General features: G+C 37.9%; 1 protein-coding gene and 1 non-coding gene across 3 annotated transcripts in view; one reads left to right on the top strand and one right to left on the bottom strand.

The window, feature by feature from the left end:
* The window catches only part of LOC129772832 (uncharacterized), a 400665-nt gene that overhangs the window by 368344 nt on the left and 16421 nt on the right, over nucleotides 1-15900 (bottom strand). The gene's annotated exons all lie outside the window — the stretch shown is intronic.
* On the top strand, nucleotides 13545-13616 carry Trnap-agg (transfer RNA proline (anticodon AGG)). The gene has a single exon. It is a non-coding gene; the product is annotated as a tRNA-Pro (tRNA).

Genomic DNA, 15900 nt, shown 5'->3' on the forward strand with positions numbered 1-15900 from the left:
ATTCTCAGCCCACAGTCCACGTTTAATCCATTCGTGAGGTTTTCAGCAATTTCAAGCACACTTTCCTATACCCAAGGTTAATTTCAATCACTTTTCGGGTTACACGAAGGTTTGTCTTCATGATGGTCCAAAATTTCACGTTTTAATTTTTGTGGAAATTTCTTTGAAATTTTTGAAACAATAATGTAACATGTGCGTGAAGTGATCTACCCAGAGAATGAGTTTGTTGATTTAAAAAGTTATCTCTTTATGAATTTTGTTTTTTTTTTAAATTTTATGTTCAGTTACTAACCAAAGAAAAAAGTTCTCACCTCTGAATAATAGGGGAAGTGGGGACATAGTGGTCACCCTAAGGAATATGGCCATTTCCAGCGCCCACATACCGATTCAAATCCCGTTTCACGAAGAACATTAAAGTTGAACTCATTGTTCTTCAAGATAGCAAACGTCTTTTACAATAAAAGTTCAAAATAGTACACTTTTTATCATTAGAAAAAAAGGTGAAAAATCGAACTTTTTTTCTTGCTTGGAGGTAAAGTGGTCACCCGCACATATCAAGCGAAATGGGATAGATTTATGCGTTTTTTTCGTCCTAATTTGTTCAAATCATACGTGATATAGTAGGTACATGTATGAAATCAGCTTGGCCTATTCACCTAGAGTCTCAATTTACATTTTCTCTTGCATACAAAAACGTAGTAAGAAACACATAACGTTCCGCATAATGAGGCTTGGTTTAGTTGGAGTGACATATTTATCCAGGGTCAAAGCCACAGAAGGATCTTCTTTAAGATCATAATGTGATGAGGTATATCAGCTTTAGTAAACAAAACATTCAACTATGACCAGTTTGCCCCCAAACATCAAAATAATTTCTATGCTAATTAATAGCTGAGATTCAACAAAATATCTGTACACCTCTCCTAGAATATGTGAACAGTCGTTCAAACTGATTATTTGTCCAATATATCAGATTGAACAAACAAAATTTCACGAGAAATTCCTTAGATAACATGCGCACAGAACTACGGCCGAATGGCTATCGAGAGAGTAACTTCTGTTTTTATTTGTATTTTGACATGCGACAGTTCTACTGAAGTACAGGAGGACTCAAAAGTCATTAAATTCTTCAAACATAAGGTGACTATCAATACGGCATCTATAGTCAACAGTTACACTACCAAACAAGCAGGTGACCACTTTTCCCCCACTACTTACAATTTGAAGCCACTTAACCCACTTTAACACCAGCCCAAAATGCTCCTAAGTTTGTTATGTGACAAAAAAAACTGTAAAAATCAACTTGCTTTTTATTATTTCGGATATAACTTTAGAGCAATTCCACACCAAATCAGCCGAAAACAACCGATTTCGACACAACCTCCTTCGATTTTCTGATTGAAATATAATGTGCAGCAAAGGTGTCGGAAATACCCCGTAAACAATTCTTGCTCAAAAATTGAATTTAATTAAATTGGAAGTGTTTATACCTCAAAACATGACTTCTTAGATATCTATTAAAATAGTTAGAAAATCCTTACAATTTAACAAAGTTTCACATAGTGTGATGCCGTGTTGGATTCATTAAAATGAAGATATTAACTTTTAAAAATTGCCATCGTAACCATTTAGGAAAAGTTGTATGAAAAATTGTAGTCTACATGCGATTTTGCATGAAAAAAAACTATATATTCCTTTATGTCGACCCCCGGGATATCGATATCGATCCCTTGAGACCACTTTGAGAACCCCTGATCCACACGATTACGATAACTATTAGGGATAAAAAATTAAGCACATTAATTTAACAACATGTTTTTTTTTAATTTTAAATTTATAAAACATGATTTAGAAAGCAGATTCATTTCTTTGATCTATCTTAATGAATAGAATCACCCACTCTCTTACCGAATCAACACAAAGGGTTGTTTAATTTTCATTTTAATCTTATTCCTACTTCAAGATAGAGTTGCGGCAAAGCCATGATAACGAGTGAAACATATTGGGAACCATTAATAACGCAAAAATGGGGAAACTTTAAAACGAAGATCATCCCAAACTCGTCGTTCATGACAGCGGTAACGAATTAATAAAGCAAACTCGTCGCCTCGTCATATAAACACTGAAACCACTCGCCTGCGGAATAAAGCAATCTCTTTGGCCCTCGATGGTCTGCCAAATTTCCTGCTGCAGTAACCGACACTCGATTAATCACCGGAATTTAATTAGTGACTGTGATTAATATCCCAGTAGTCATCCTCCCAACTCCCGTTATGGTTATTGTTACATTTCTTCACATTTGTGTGGGAGGTGTGGTTGCCCCAGGGGCGGTATTGTGGATGAACTCTAAGGTGGCATATACATACAGCGATTCAAGTATCACAATTTTTTTATTCCTGGCAAACGTGTGAATAGGCGCTATGAAATAACCAGTTCCGCCTCATTTCCGTTTTTTTTGTTTGTCACCATATTAGCTTCACTTCTATGCGGCAGTCCATTGTGGAAGTTAGAACGATTCTTTAGCAGTAGAGAATAAGTAATCTATAATATATCAGCATCTGTAGGTGAACTTTATTATTCTTTTATTATTATTTATTTATTAACTAGTAATATATACAGTAACGTCTTTTAATGATTGTTACAAATGGTTTTTGCGTCGAATTGGTTTAACGATTTCTAAATGAAGAAAAATTTTATTTCATTCTTATACCTAATCATAACATATTTGTTCAGGTAAAGTACTCAATACATCTCTTCCTAAATGCTACAAAAGAATTTTCTAGTGTTAAATCGTTGGGTTGTAAATTCCATTCAATGACGCCTCCAACGAAGAAAGATTTTCCATATTTAGAGGTGTTGAAAGGAGCAATTTGTGCTTTTGAACAATTCTATCTCGATATCCTCGCTGAGAATATAACAAGCAAGGTTGAGTATTTTCAACCTAGTAAATATTTTGAATAAACTTATCTAAAGAAAACATATCTTGGATTGTCCCTCCAAGACTTGTAGCGTGGTTTTCGAATTCAATAGTTGTGTTGTTAAACAGTAGAATTAATTTCACCCTATTTTGAACTCTGTTGTTATTAATAAAAACATTTGTTTTCTTCATATTAATAGTCAACCTGTTTATATAGACGAAGTTCATGCCAACACGTCTCAGAAGTTGAAAGAGGAAAGAGGAAAGAGGAAAGAGGAAAGAGGAAAGAGGAAAGAGGAAAGAGGAAAGAGGAAAGAGGAAAGAGGAAAGAGGAAAGAGGAAAGAGGAAAGAGGAAAGAGGAAAGAGGAAAGAGGAAAGGGGAAAGAGGAAAGAGGAAAGAGGAAAGAGGAAAGAGAAAAGAGGAAAAAGGAAACAGGAAACAGGAAAAAGGAAGAGAGGAATCATTACAATCAGTGCTCTCTCAGTTTTTCTGTAAAAAGAGTCAGTAATGAAACTCCGCCTGCGAATGACGGATCTCTATAGTAGCATGTTTAAAAAAGAACTTGAAACTATTGAGAACCAGAGCAGAGGGTCCAAAGCCCCTAAGGAGGATAATAGGAGGATAATTGTAATAGTTGTTGTCCGTGGTTATTATGAAAAGAAAAAAAGGAAAGTAACTCCTAGTCACGTCACTCACCACAGTGAATCCTGATTCCCATCTTTCCCTCACTAACACCTATCCCTTCCTTGATAAAGGCTAGGGAAGCACGCTATAGAGGCGACCCTTCTGGCCTTCGGACGGCGAATATCATACTAACATTCCTTCCAACAACTTGTACAATGAGAATGGTTTGTTACTTTTTTTTTATATATATATATCTGTATTATAGTGACTTTCAACATTTTTGGCTGGTTCGTCACTTTTTACTTCCAATTTTGGAAGAATGTTGGGAGTGAGAATTGAACTCGTGATCTTCAGCGTGAGAGGTATGGATGTTACCACTACGCCAGATCGGCTCCTGATGGTTTGTTACTCCCAAGCGTCATTCGGTGTGTTCTTTGTGTAATTTCGCTGGTTTAGGTCAATCACGGAGAGCCACTACGATGTGTACAATCTACCCAACCTCAAGCTAAAAAAGACGCCGTAATGTAACGAACATGATGCAACATGTCACGTCACATCAAAGTGAGATATAAATTACGTGACTGCGAGTTTAAAGCCTCCTAAAAAAGAAGGGAACATATTTTGTTAGTGCCGCTTAACAGCATACTGGTATTGTATTGTATATGCTATAGCAATACAGGTCGGACTTGATTATCCGGAGTATTGATTTTTTTTTTTCACTCCGGATAATCGAATTCTCCGGATAATCGGGTCAAAAAAATTTTTTTTGCATGTATTTTTGGTTTTTTGAAAATTTGAGGAATTTAATTTTTTTTCAGACTTATCTCACTTCTTAACTAGGCGAACCTAGCCAGAATTTTCACCTGCCCCCGGGCTTCTGAATGCCAAAGGGGGGACTAGGCTCTGCGGAATGCACGTATCTGCATGCTCGTGCTGCTTCAGTCCTGACCGAGAAATTGTCGGACAATCGCACAGGTGCTAAGGATGACCGACTTTTGGATGCCGGGTAATTCCTTCTCCATGTTCAACACCTTTAGCGCTTCCAGAAGAGTCTTCGGGACAATTCCAGTTCCAGAGAGAAGGACTGGAACAATTCTTGGGTCCTTCCTTAGCCCCCACAGTTCCTTGAGCTCCACGGCCAATGGTCGGTACTTGCAGATTTTGCGACCGTGGGTCTCCTTCAGATTCTGGTTCAGTGGAATAGCGACATCGATGATGGTGACTTTGCGATCACTCTTGTCGTAAACCATTATATCTGGGCGGTTGTGGTGGATCGAGAGGTCGGTCAGAACAGTGCGATCCCAGTACAGCTTAAAACGGTCATTTTCCAGGACAGGTGCAGGCAGGTACCGGTAGTTTGGTACGTTGTCTTCCAGTCTTCAGGCCACGTTGTTGTGGCGCTCGGTGTAGGCTGAGTTGGCCAAAACGGGACAGCCTCCCATAATGTGCTCTATGTTTTCACCTGGTTGATGGCACATCCGGCAAATGTCATCAACGTCTTGATGCCAGACGTACCGCCTGCAGTTTCTCGTCGGCATTATCCTGTCCTAGATGGCTATCATGTCGGCTTTTTTTTATTTTATTTTTTTATTGATATTAGAGACCCGTTCCACTATATGTTATTTGGGTCTTTGAAGTCTAAATATTACAATTCAGTTAATTAACAATTCATTTTTTCGTATCATATTTCTGAATAAATTCCAATTTTCCTCAGAAACTCCATGATGCTTTTGATTCGATCCTCTCCATCTGCTAGAGCTTCTCGCATATTTGCTCGTAATCCCGTACTCCTACGTTCGTATTCTAAACCAGGACACTCAACTATAATATGCTTTACGGTCAATCGTCCACTACACCACCGACAATTCGGAGCATCTGTCCTGTCGAGCAAGTACTGATGTGTAAGTAGCGTGTGACCTATACGCAATCGAGTAAGCATCACATTTTCTTTTCTTGTCTCTGCTGTCACTGTAAAGGGTAAAACCGTATTTTTAACTTCTCTCAGCTTGTTCTCCCTCACATCATCCCATTCTGCCTGCCATCTCCAGGTGATTCGTCTCTTTATATGGGTTTTAACTTCCCGAATATCAACCGCAATGGATCTGTCGACTGTATGGTTCAGTGACGCTTTCGCCTCTTGGTCAGCAAGCTCGTTGCCTGGTATACCAATATGACTCGGTATCCAGCAAAACGTGACATCTTTCCCATTATCGAAACATGTATTGTAAAGTGTTTCCATGCAGTCTCTTCATTTCGTCCTTATTCTGTAGCTTCCGAGCGAAGTTATTACACTGAGCGAATCTGTGCAAATAAGGTACTTTCCATGAAATCTTCTGAGTCAATTGCTGTACGTTCTGCTTCTTTCCTTGCCTTATTTTTTGCTGTATATATAGCAGTTCGCTGATCAAGTATTGTTCTAAGACTGGGAATACCGACTTCCGCTTGAATGCTGATGATAAGACTGGTGTAAAATGCTCCATTAATTGCCCTCAATCCGGCATTGTGTATCGTTTCCAACCTTGCCAAATTTTCATCGCGCACTGCTGAGATTAACGAAGCTGCATAAAGCATTTTTTCTAGAACTGTAGCCTTATATATTTTTAACAATGTTGCTCTAACGCCGCCCCACGATTTATTGGCTACACAGCGAATTAAGTGTAGCTTTTGGTGACACGATGCTCGAATTTGCTCGATATGTTTTTTAAATTGAGGCTGCTGATCGAGAGTGATCCCTAAACATTTATTCACCTTTCGTATGGGGATTGGAGTATCATCCATTTTCAATGTACGTGTCGAAACAATTCTCCTAGCTCTCGGATGTTTGAAGATCATCGTTGCACATTTTTCAGCAGAAATTTGGAAACCCGTTCGTTCCTTCCAGCTGCTGATCACGTTCAGCGCTCTTTGCAGCCTAGTTTCAGTATCCTCTTGAGTTTCACCTTTCACCCGATATCAATACCACATCGTCTGCGTAACTGAGACAGATCACATCGTTGATCAGATCTTCAGTTAAAGTATTAATAGCCACTAAAAATAGGGTAACACTAAGAACAGATCCCAATTCGATTTTTGATTCATCCCCTTAAAGTCTGAAAACACCTTTCTCACATGAAAAAAAAATCTCTCAGGAGGTGATAGACGATCATATTTTATGAAAAAAATCCTCCTACGCATATGTTCGAATTTCAACAATAACAGAGTTACAGAAGTTTTTTATTTGTTTCGGACTCTGTTACTTCATACTGGCTCTATATTAAAAAGTACGCTACGGAAGGCGATTCTGATGCTTTCATTTGAAAGATGAGAAAATTACGTACAGGATATAGTAGTGGAACAACTAAATTAGTGAATTTTAATAACATTTTGGAAGTGAAACACCTAAAAGTTAATAATTTTTAATATGTTATTATTAATTTTATCCTAAAAATTTATATTAAACTAGATTGTTTCTATCAATTGAAATATTGTATTTTAATAGGAAAAAAATGGGTTTGTTGCTCCTACTTTCGCTTTTGAGCCCAATCGAATTGTTCCTTTTCATTTTTGATGGGATGCTCACGTTCATTAGCTAGACTAGCCCTTGAAGCCATGCGTTTAATTGTTCCTTCTAAGGCATCGCAGGATCCTTTGCCATGTATTGTTACAAAAAATGCCATTCAACATCATCATCATCGTCATCATCATTACAACATTTTTTGTTATATTGATCCACTTTGCAATAATATATACACTGCAACATCCAAAACGATTCAAGCGTCAAAGGTTACATTCTCAGCATTTTTTTTTTCTCGAATACTTAAAAAAGATGATAATATTTATTATAATGAATACTTTTTTACACCACCTTATACTAAAACATTAAACATTCGAAAAGGACCAAAAGTTAAGAAATTCTCAATAAATTTTATTTTCAAATCACTGTATCTCCGAAACGGTAGCATTGAACAAAAAATTTTCTGAGTTATATTTTGTTCGAAAATTTTCAAGCAGCTTGACTTTTCTCAAAAGTAAGGCTAGAATCCAAAAATGGCAAACCGATTATGCAACGTGTCCTTTTTGGTCATAAAAAATACACCTACAAAATTTGAACCAAATAAAAAAATACAAAAATTAAATTTATGAAAAAAATCGTCATCGAAATTCACAGTAAATTTTATTTTCATATCACTGTATCTCCGAAACGGTAGCATTGAACAAAAATTTTTCTGAGCTATATTTTTTTCGAAAAATTTTAAACGATTTGGCCCTTCTCAAAAGTAAGGCAAGAATCCAAACCAAACCAATTATGCAATGTGTCCTTTTTGGTTATAAAGAATACACCTACAAAATTTGAACCAAATAAAAAAATATAAAAATAAAATTTATAAAAAAAATCGTCATCGAAATTCACAGTAAATTTTATTTTCATATCACTGTATCTCCGAAACGGTAGCATTGAACAAAAATTTTTCTGAGTTATATTTTTTTTTCGAAAATTTTCATGCAATTTGGCCCTTCTCAAAAGTATAGCTAGAATAAAAAAAAATGGTAAACCGATTATGCAAAGTGTCCTGTTTGGTCATAAACAATACACCTACAAAATTTGAACCAAATAAGAAAATACAAAAATTAAATTTATGAAAAAAATCTTCATTAACGGTGTCACAGCCCTATAATGAAATGCTTCAAGCAAACCTTTTTTTTTTCTTCCATCAAATTCAGTATGTTGCGCATGATATGATTTCTAATAGCAACAAGTTTCGACATGCAACTAGAAGCACAAAACAGCCACGCGCAAGCGAAAATGCAAACTGCCCCAGCGTACAGCAGAAAAACATAAGGCAATCGAACTGTAAACGGCGTAGATTAGAGTTGTTTTCTCGGGGCTATAGCTACTGAACAAAAAACGTTTTTTTTTTTTGTTAAATTGTGTAGCGAACATGATTTTTGAAAGCTTCTGGTGAAGTTTTGTGCGATTTGTATCATGCGATTTTTTTGTTAGGAACCGCAGAAAAAAAGGTTTGCCTGGACATTGTGTTTGATTGCACTCTATGCTTAGGGTGGCCGTCTTACTTCGTCGTGCCCTATTCAACTGCCAATGCTGATGAAATTCTAAAATGTGTTCTAAATTCAACAAACCTTAGTTCACAGTTGAATGTACTCATTCAACATTATGTGATTCATCTCAACTGATCTTCGATAGTATAGTGGTCAGTATCCCCGCCTGTCACGCGGGAGACCGGGGTTCAATTCCCCGTCGGGAGGCAAATTTGTTTTACGCCACAATTTTGTAATTTTTTTTATTAGTGCATTAGCTGACCCGGCTAACTTCATCCCGCCCAAAATTTGTGTTTTGTTATCAATACCTTCAAACATCCTCGTTTTCTTCCTATGAGCATGTTCATAGGTCCAATCGTAGAAATGTTCATTGATTGATCTTCTAAGCGACCCCGTTGAATTTACCTTTTACTATGAAATTCCTAGTATTTTTAACAAAACTCATCATTTTAATATCAGATTATTTTCAGACACAATTCTCGTTCAAGATTTTTCAACCACTTGCAAATAACATGTTTCTCCGTTGTATGGAATAAATCTTTTATACAGAAAATATGATAGAATAAAGACATCCCTAAATCGTTAAATTCCTTCCTCGAGTTCTGCTCTTATCAACACCTCCGGCGATCCTTTTTTTATAGGATATAGGAGTACGTTTCATCACTTTAAAATCCATTGCCAGTTTCGAACAAAGACGAACTTCGCTAGCGCAAATATCAAACGGACTAACAGCCCCCGTAAAAATATTTATTGCACCCTAAAACCTCCGCATGCCATATTTAGTTTCATATGCTTAATTAATTCTCGAGTAATGCAGAAATGTGTGTTATGTATGTATGGCAGCTACCCCTTAGAGAGGGGGGTAGAGTGCCCAACCACCATAGAAACATTTATTGCACCCTAAAACGTCGATATGTCTGATTTGGCTTCATTTGCTTGATTAATTCTCGAGAAGTGCAGCAATTTGTGTTTCATTTGTATGGCAGCCCCCCATTAGAGAGGGGGGAGGGGTCTCAAACTGTCACGAAATCCTTCTCCGGCCCCAAATACTCCTACATACCAATTTTCATGTCGATCGGCTCAGTAGTTTCGGAGTCTATAAGAATCAGACAGACAGACATCACTCCATTTTTATATATTTATCTCGTAAATCCACCAGGAAATAACTGACCAATAATTGTAAGTACATGAGCCGCCGCATGTGTCGTCAATTTCGACCAATCGACCAATCAGAAGTGGGTATTTCCGTTAGGATAGGGGAGATTTTTCAATTGTTCGATAGTTAGTTTCATGACTTACATTATTTTTTTTTTATCCCATTTATTTGTTTAGGGCTCATTAGCATTTTAGCTGTAACAGAGCCGAATTTTAATCGTGTACATGTCACATGGTTATCATATATCTATAATTAGCACATTACACAGTTGCCATTCGCCAGTATTCCTTCTATACCATTACATATGGTACATTCACACAGTAGTCATTTAGGCGTAAGAGTTATTCTTTCTGTTCTTCCATTATCCAGTTGGACCACCGGACAGCGGAGACAGTTGATTGATCATTGTTGAGTTATTTATAGAACAGTAGCCCGATGTGTCTGGCAGAGCAGAGCAGTTGTATGGATGAATCGATCTTATTTCGACCGTGGATCGATCTCCATCGCTGATGATGGTTGCGTGGACGTAGCTATTCTGTAACAACACAAAGATGGTCAATGAGGGCCCTGAGTTATGAACTCACGATCGATCGCTTACTAAGCGAACGCGCAACCAATGTGGCTACGGAGACCCCCTACATTATTTTATTCAATGTTAAAAATTGTACCGAAGTCGATTGACGTAAAAATCTTATCAATCCATCACGAAATAACTGAGCAATAAGTGTTTGAAATTGGACAACTTTCTCAATGTGGACGATTTTCGATTTTCAATTTGTACCCCAATATTTTCCCGAAAGACGTAATCCTACGTCAAAAAATATTTCTGAATTGAGCGTTCCAGTAGTTCATTCGAAAGTTGTGAACGGTGCATCGTAGTAGCTGGAAATAAACACAACGTTTAGGCAATCCGAACAGGAACGAATATTTCAATACCTTAAGAAGGTACCAAAGCAAAATATCATAAACATCTTTTCACAATATTATTCCAATAAGAAAATAAGCACATTAAATACCAAAATAGCACAGCTCAAGTATTACTTTGGTATTGAGCTATTTCGATCGAAATCGAATATTAGAACTGCAAGGATATTTCTCCAAGTTCGATGCGGTTGAAAACAGAGACTTAACGTCTCACAGATTGAAAAAGTACACATTCGAATGGAACTCGAGAGTTGAAACAAAGTTCAAACAAACAAATCACCAACCCAGGACGAACCTCCTAACCCCGAAATCATGCAAAACTCTAATTTGATTTGGTTGGTATATATTTTTTTGGCTCTTCTGTGCGTGCATTAGTAGCGCGATTCCATTCGATCTGCGGTCGGTCACGTCTGCCAAAGTAATTTTCAAACCAGCAGCCAAATTAGCTTTCGGATAGCGTATTTCATTTTTTGATGGCGCTGTTTTTCCCGTGCCGAACATTCGCTTGACCAAACAGGGAGTGGAGAGTGAGCTGAAAAAAAAAGTCACAGGAGGGTTGTGTCCGAGACACGACCGCATAGTTGACGTAGGATTTCGTTAGGCTCTCTGCTGATTTTGGATATGATAATGATTCGGTGGCCCTGAAAAGGGCCCTTTTTTTGGTTGTTGGGTATTGTTTGTTCACTCCACCAGTGTTTACCGAATGATGATGACAGAAGGATGGTAAACAGTCGTTGAATGGTGCGTATCAGATGAAAGATACCGAAGTGGAACGAGATATGATGAAAACCGCCCTCTGTGGTCCCAAACGAGATGCATCCTGTGTTATGTATGGATGAAATAAAGAGGAAAAAAAACTCCATAGTTATCCAGATAATTACCAATACCGAACACAATTATCAATTTTTCTCATCAGTAAAAACATGTTACTTTAATATAGAGAAAACTTATTTGAAATGGGAAGGTAATTTTCTTTTATAATTTTTACTTTCTGAGTGTTTATTCAACCCAATGCGAATTTTAATTGTACTAACAACACCTAATACTATATGTAGAGCATATGGGAAATCACATTTTTTTAATATTTCTTAACTTTACCAATCTTTTTCGCCTATAAACTTTCCTTTCCGCCTATAAACGACCCGTTCTCGAGCTGGAACACACCTTGATTTTTATTTATGAAAATTGAAATAAATCATTTTATATTTCAAGTCATTTTTAACACAACTGCTACCATATACAATTTTACACTTACACTTGTGCTAAATTTTTCACAATACACGATCGGGCATTGATATGGAATTTCAAGAAGCAACCAACTTTAAAGTTCCAAATTTTAATTTTAATTATCCCCCTATTTCATGTATTTACAATGTCGATTTCCTCCAGGCAACTTGGTTTTAATGTCTCTGTTAGAGAACACATTTCAGTAGGAACAAAGGTTCCCCCTACTTTTACGTATTTGCAATGCCGATTTCCCCCTGGCAGCTTGGTTTTGATGTCTCTGTTAGGGACCCGCCGCATGAGTCGTCGATTCGACCAATCAGAAGTGGGTATTTCCGTTAGGATAGGGGTTGAGATTTTTCAATTGTTCGATAGTTAGTTACATGATATATATTATTTTATTCAAGGTGAAAAATTGTTATAGAGTGCTGAATTGTTATAGAGTGAAAAATCTCATCAATCCATGAAGAAATGACTGAGCAACAATCGTTTGAAATTGGACATTTTTCACGATGCGATCGATTTTCGTTTTTCAATTTGTACCCCCATATGTTCCCGAAAGACGTAATCCTACGTCAAAACATCCCAATGTTGATTGTAAAGTTTCACGATTTGCCACTGACCCGAATCGTTGCTTAATCTCGACCATTATTAGGGTAAAGCAATGGTTGCCACAGAATGGTGAAACTTTTTTGTCATTCCCATAATTACTCGAGTAATTGAATATTTATCGATTCGATTTGCTTAATTTGCAAACAAACGTAACGGAATTTTCTAATTCCTGAAATATCGAATTAAGGAAAAACTCCGACAATACTATCTTGCATCAAGGATGGTTTCATCGTCATGATTCGATACATAAACGTTTGGATGAAATGATCAACGAACTCACTTCCAACTTAATTGTTTCCATAAAAACCCAGCTCCAACCACATATAGTATTCTTTTTATGGGGACAATGCGGAACGTGCTCTACTCATTGGACAATCGCTGTAACACAAAGCTCTGGACCCTGGCTCGGGTTTAGGATAAATGAGAATGATGCAGTAGAATTGATGCGCACTGTCTCATTTCGTTGAATTTTCGTTCTAAAATGCTACTGATTGACTGCAGTTTCTGCTTATCCACAATCTTTCTCTTCGATTGAAATAGTTTTGACGTTATCCGACTGACTGTGAAAGCAGTTAAATCTCCATCGGTCATCAGTCTTTAGACTCTGATTGGCGGGAAGAACGTGATGCTGATATTTCACAGGATTTGGAATTGAGAGGATTTAATCAGAAACTGGATTGAACAATCGTAGAAAACGAAAGTTGTTTGTGATAAAGGGTTTTTCGATTTCGATTATTCTTTTATATTTGGACAAGTGGTTTTGAATTAGAATTTGACGTTTGAATTGAACTATAAACGTTGTTGGAAGTATATGAATGTTTTCTTCCAGTGTTCGTTGAATAAAAGTAATTTACAGCTTAGGAAAGTGCAGCGTCTACAATCGATTCGAAGAACCACAGGCGAAGTATATTTTCAGTATGACAATGCTTATCCTCATGTTGGAAAGATGAAAAATGTAAATGTAAATGTTGAAGAGAAATTTTTTTCAAGAATGAATAATGTAAACTATTTATGAAAATGATCATAATGAAAATCTTATCAATCAACGGGCTCGTTGGTCTAGGGGTATGATTTTCGCTTAGGGTGCGAGAGGTCCCGGGTTCAAATCCCGGACGAGCCCATTTGCATGATTTTTTTTTGTCAGAATCCATTGGTGATTTTTTTTAAATCTTTTTAAAAGTGAATCGTGTGGTTTACTCTTGTACGAACAGAACCCAACTAATTGTTGATATTTCAGTATACAAAGTGCGCAATAATTTTTCCCAATTTCCTCAAGTATAATACATGTCGGTGAAAACAAAAACTCCCCTTACTTTCATGTATTTGCAGTGTCGATTTCCCCCAGGCAGCTTGGTTTTGTCCTTAAAATTAAATCGGATTTATATATCTTAGATATCTGTCAACGAGCGCTGGCTGTGATATCAACACTCGCGATTTCTGTCTAACATTCGTTATATATATATGAGGCTGTCAAAAACAGTCCTGCGGTATTTCCGCGAGGTGTCGTTGTAAGCGCGTAGCTCTAGTTGTATTCATTGTATCGAGTCATACTATAGCTTGTTGGAAAGGTATTTTTGCGCGCTATAATATAGTCCTTGACAGTGTTTTGTTTGGTTAAGTCGTTCGTGAGTTATAGTGTCGCAAATATGGAGCAAAATAAAGAGAAAATCCGACATATTTTACAGTACTACTATGACAAAGGCAAAAATGCATCTCAAGCTGCCAATAAAATTTGTGCAGTTTATGGACCCGATACAGTTTCCATTTCCACCGCACAACGATGGTTTCAACGTTTTCGTTCTGGTGTAGAGGTCGTCGAAGATGCGCCACGCTCCGGAAGGCCTGTCGTCGAAAATTGCGACAAAATCGCTGAATTAGCCGAGAAAGACCGGCATAGTAGCAGCCGCATCGGCCAAGAGCTGGGGATAAGTCATCAAACCGTTATTAACCATTTGAAGAAGCTTGGATTCACAAAGAAGCTCGATGTATGGGTGCCACACACGTTGACGCAAAAAAAACATCTTTGACCGTATCGACGCATGTGAATCGCTGCAGAATCGCAACAAAATCGACCCGTTTCTGAAGCGGATGGTGACTGGCGATAAAAAGTGGGTCACTTACGACAACGTGAAGCGCAAACGGTCGTGGTCAAAGCCCGCTGAAGCGGCTCAGACGGTGGCCAAGCTCTCATTAACGGCCAGGAAGGTTCTGCTGTGTGTTTGGTGGGATTGTCAAGGAATAATCTATTATGAGCTGCTTCCCTATGGCCAAACGCTCAATTCGGACCTGTACTGCCAACAACTGGACCGCTTGAAGGTAGCACTCATGAAGAAGAGGCCATCTTTGATAAACAGAGGCCGCATTGTCTTCCATCAGGACAACGCCAGGCCACACACTTTTTGGTGACGCGCCAGAAGCTCCGGGAGCTCGGATGGGAGGTTCTTTTGCATCCGCCGTATAGTCCGGACCTTGCACCAAGTGACTACCACCTGTTTTTGTCCATGGCGAACGAGCTAGGTAGTCAGAAATTAGCCACAAAAGAGGCCTGTGAAAATTGGCTATCCGAGTTTTTTGCCAATGAGGAAGCGAGCTTCTATAACGGGGGTATTATGAAGTTGGCATCAAATGAAAATTAAAAAAAAAATACCGCAGGACTTTTTTGACAGCCTAATATTTACATCAATCGATCAGAGCACTCCATAACAATTCATCACAATGAATAAAATAATATATTATATGAAACTAACTATCAAACAATCGAAAATCCCCAATCGGAAATACCTCGTTCTGATTGGTCGGAATTGAAGGGGAACGGCATTGCAAATACATCAAAGTAGAGGGAATTTTTGTTCCCACCGAAATGTGTTCCCCAACAGAGACATCAAAACCAAGCTGCCTGGGGTAAATCAGCATTGCAAATACATGAAAGTAAGGAGAGTTTTTGTTTTCACCGACATGTATTCCCTAACATAAACATCAAATTCAAGGTGTCTGGGGAAATCAGCATGTAAATACCCTCGTGGTCGATGGTTTGACAAGCGATGCGCACAAATAGATTGTGCTCATTGTAACTAGTGTGGGTATTGCTGGTTGCATACGCGCTGGCGAACAAGTTGGGAGCGATGAATGAGTGCGGACCAAAGCAATTGGTTTTTATTTATTCTCGTTCCAATAAGAATATTTCGATGAATTGGTTGAAGAATGACTGATCATGCATTGTAATACTTTTAGCACAAGTGTAAGAGCCCCCGCATACTACAGACTTTCTGTCAATCAACAGTTTGGTCGGGTCGGCCTTCTGGTGCAAAAACCGACCCAATTGAATCGACGTAATGTGCGCACATGCATACCTCTCCGTACTGATTAAGAAGCCGACCAAACTATCGGCCCACAAATCAGTCTGC

The sequence above is a fragment of the Toxorhynchites rutilus genome, chromosome 3 (genome assembly GCF_029784135.1).
Source record: "Toxorhynchites rutilus septentrionalis strain SRP chromosome 3, ASM2978413v1, whole genome shotgun sequence".
NCBI lineage: Eukaryota > Metazoa > Arthropoda > Insecta > Diptera > Culicidae > Toxorhynchites > Toxorhynchites rutilus.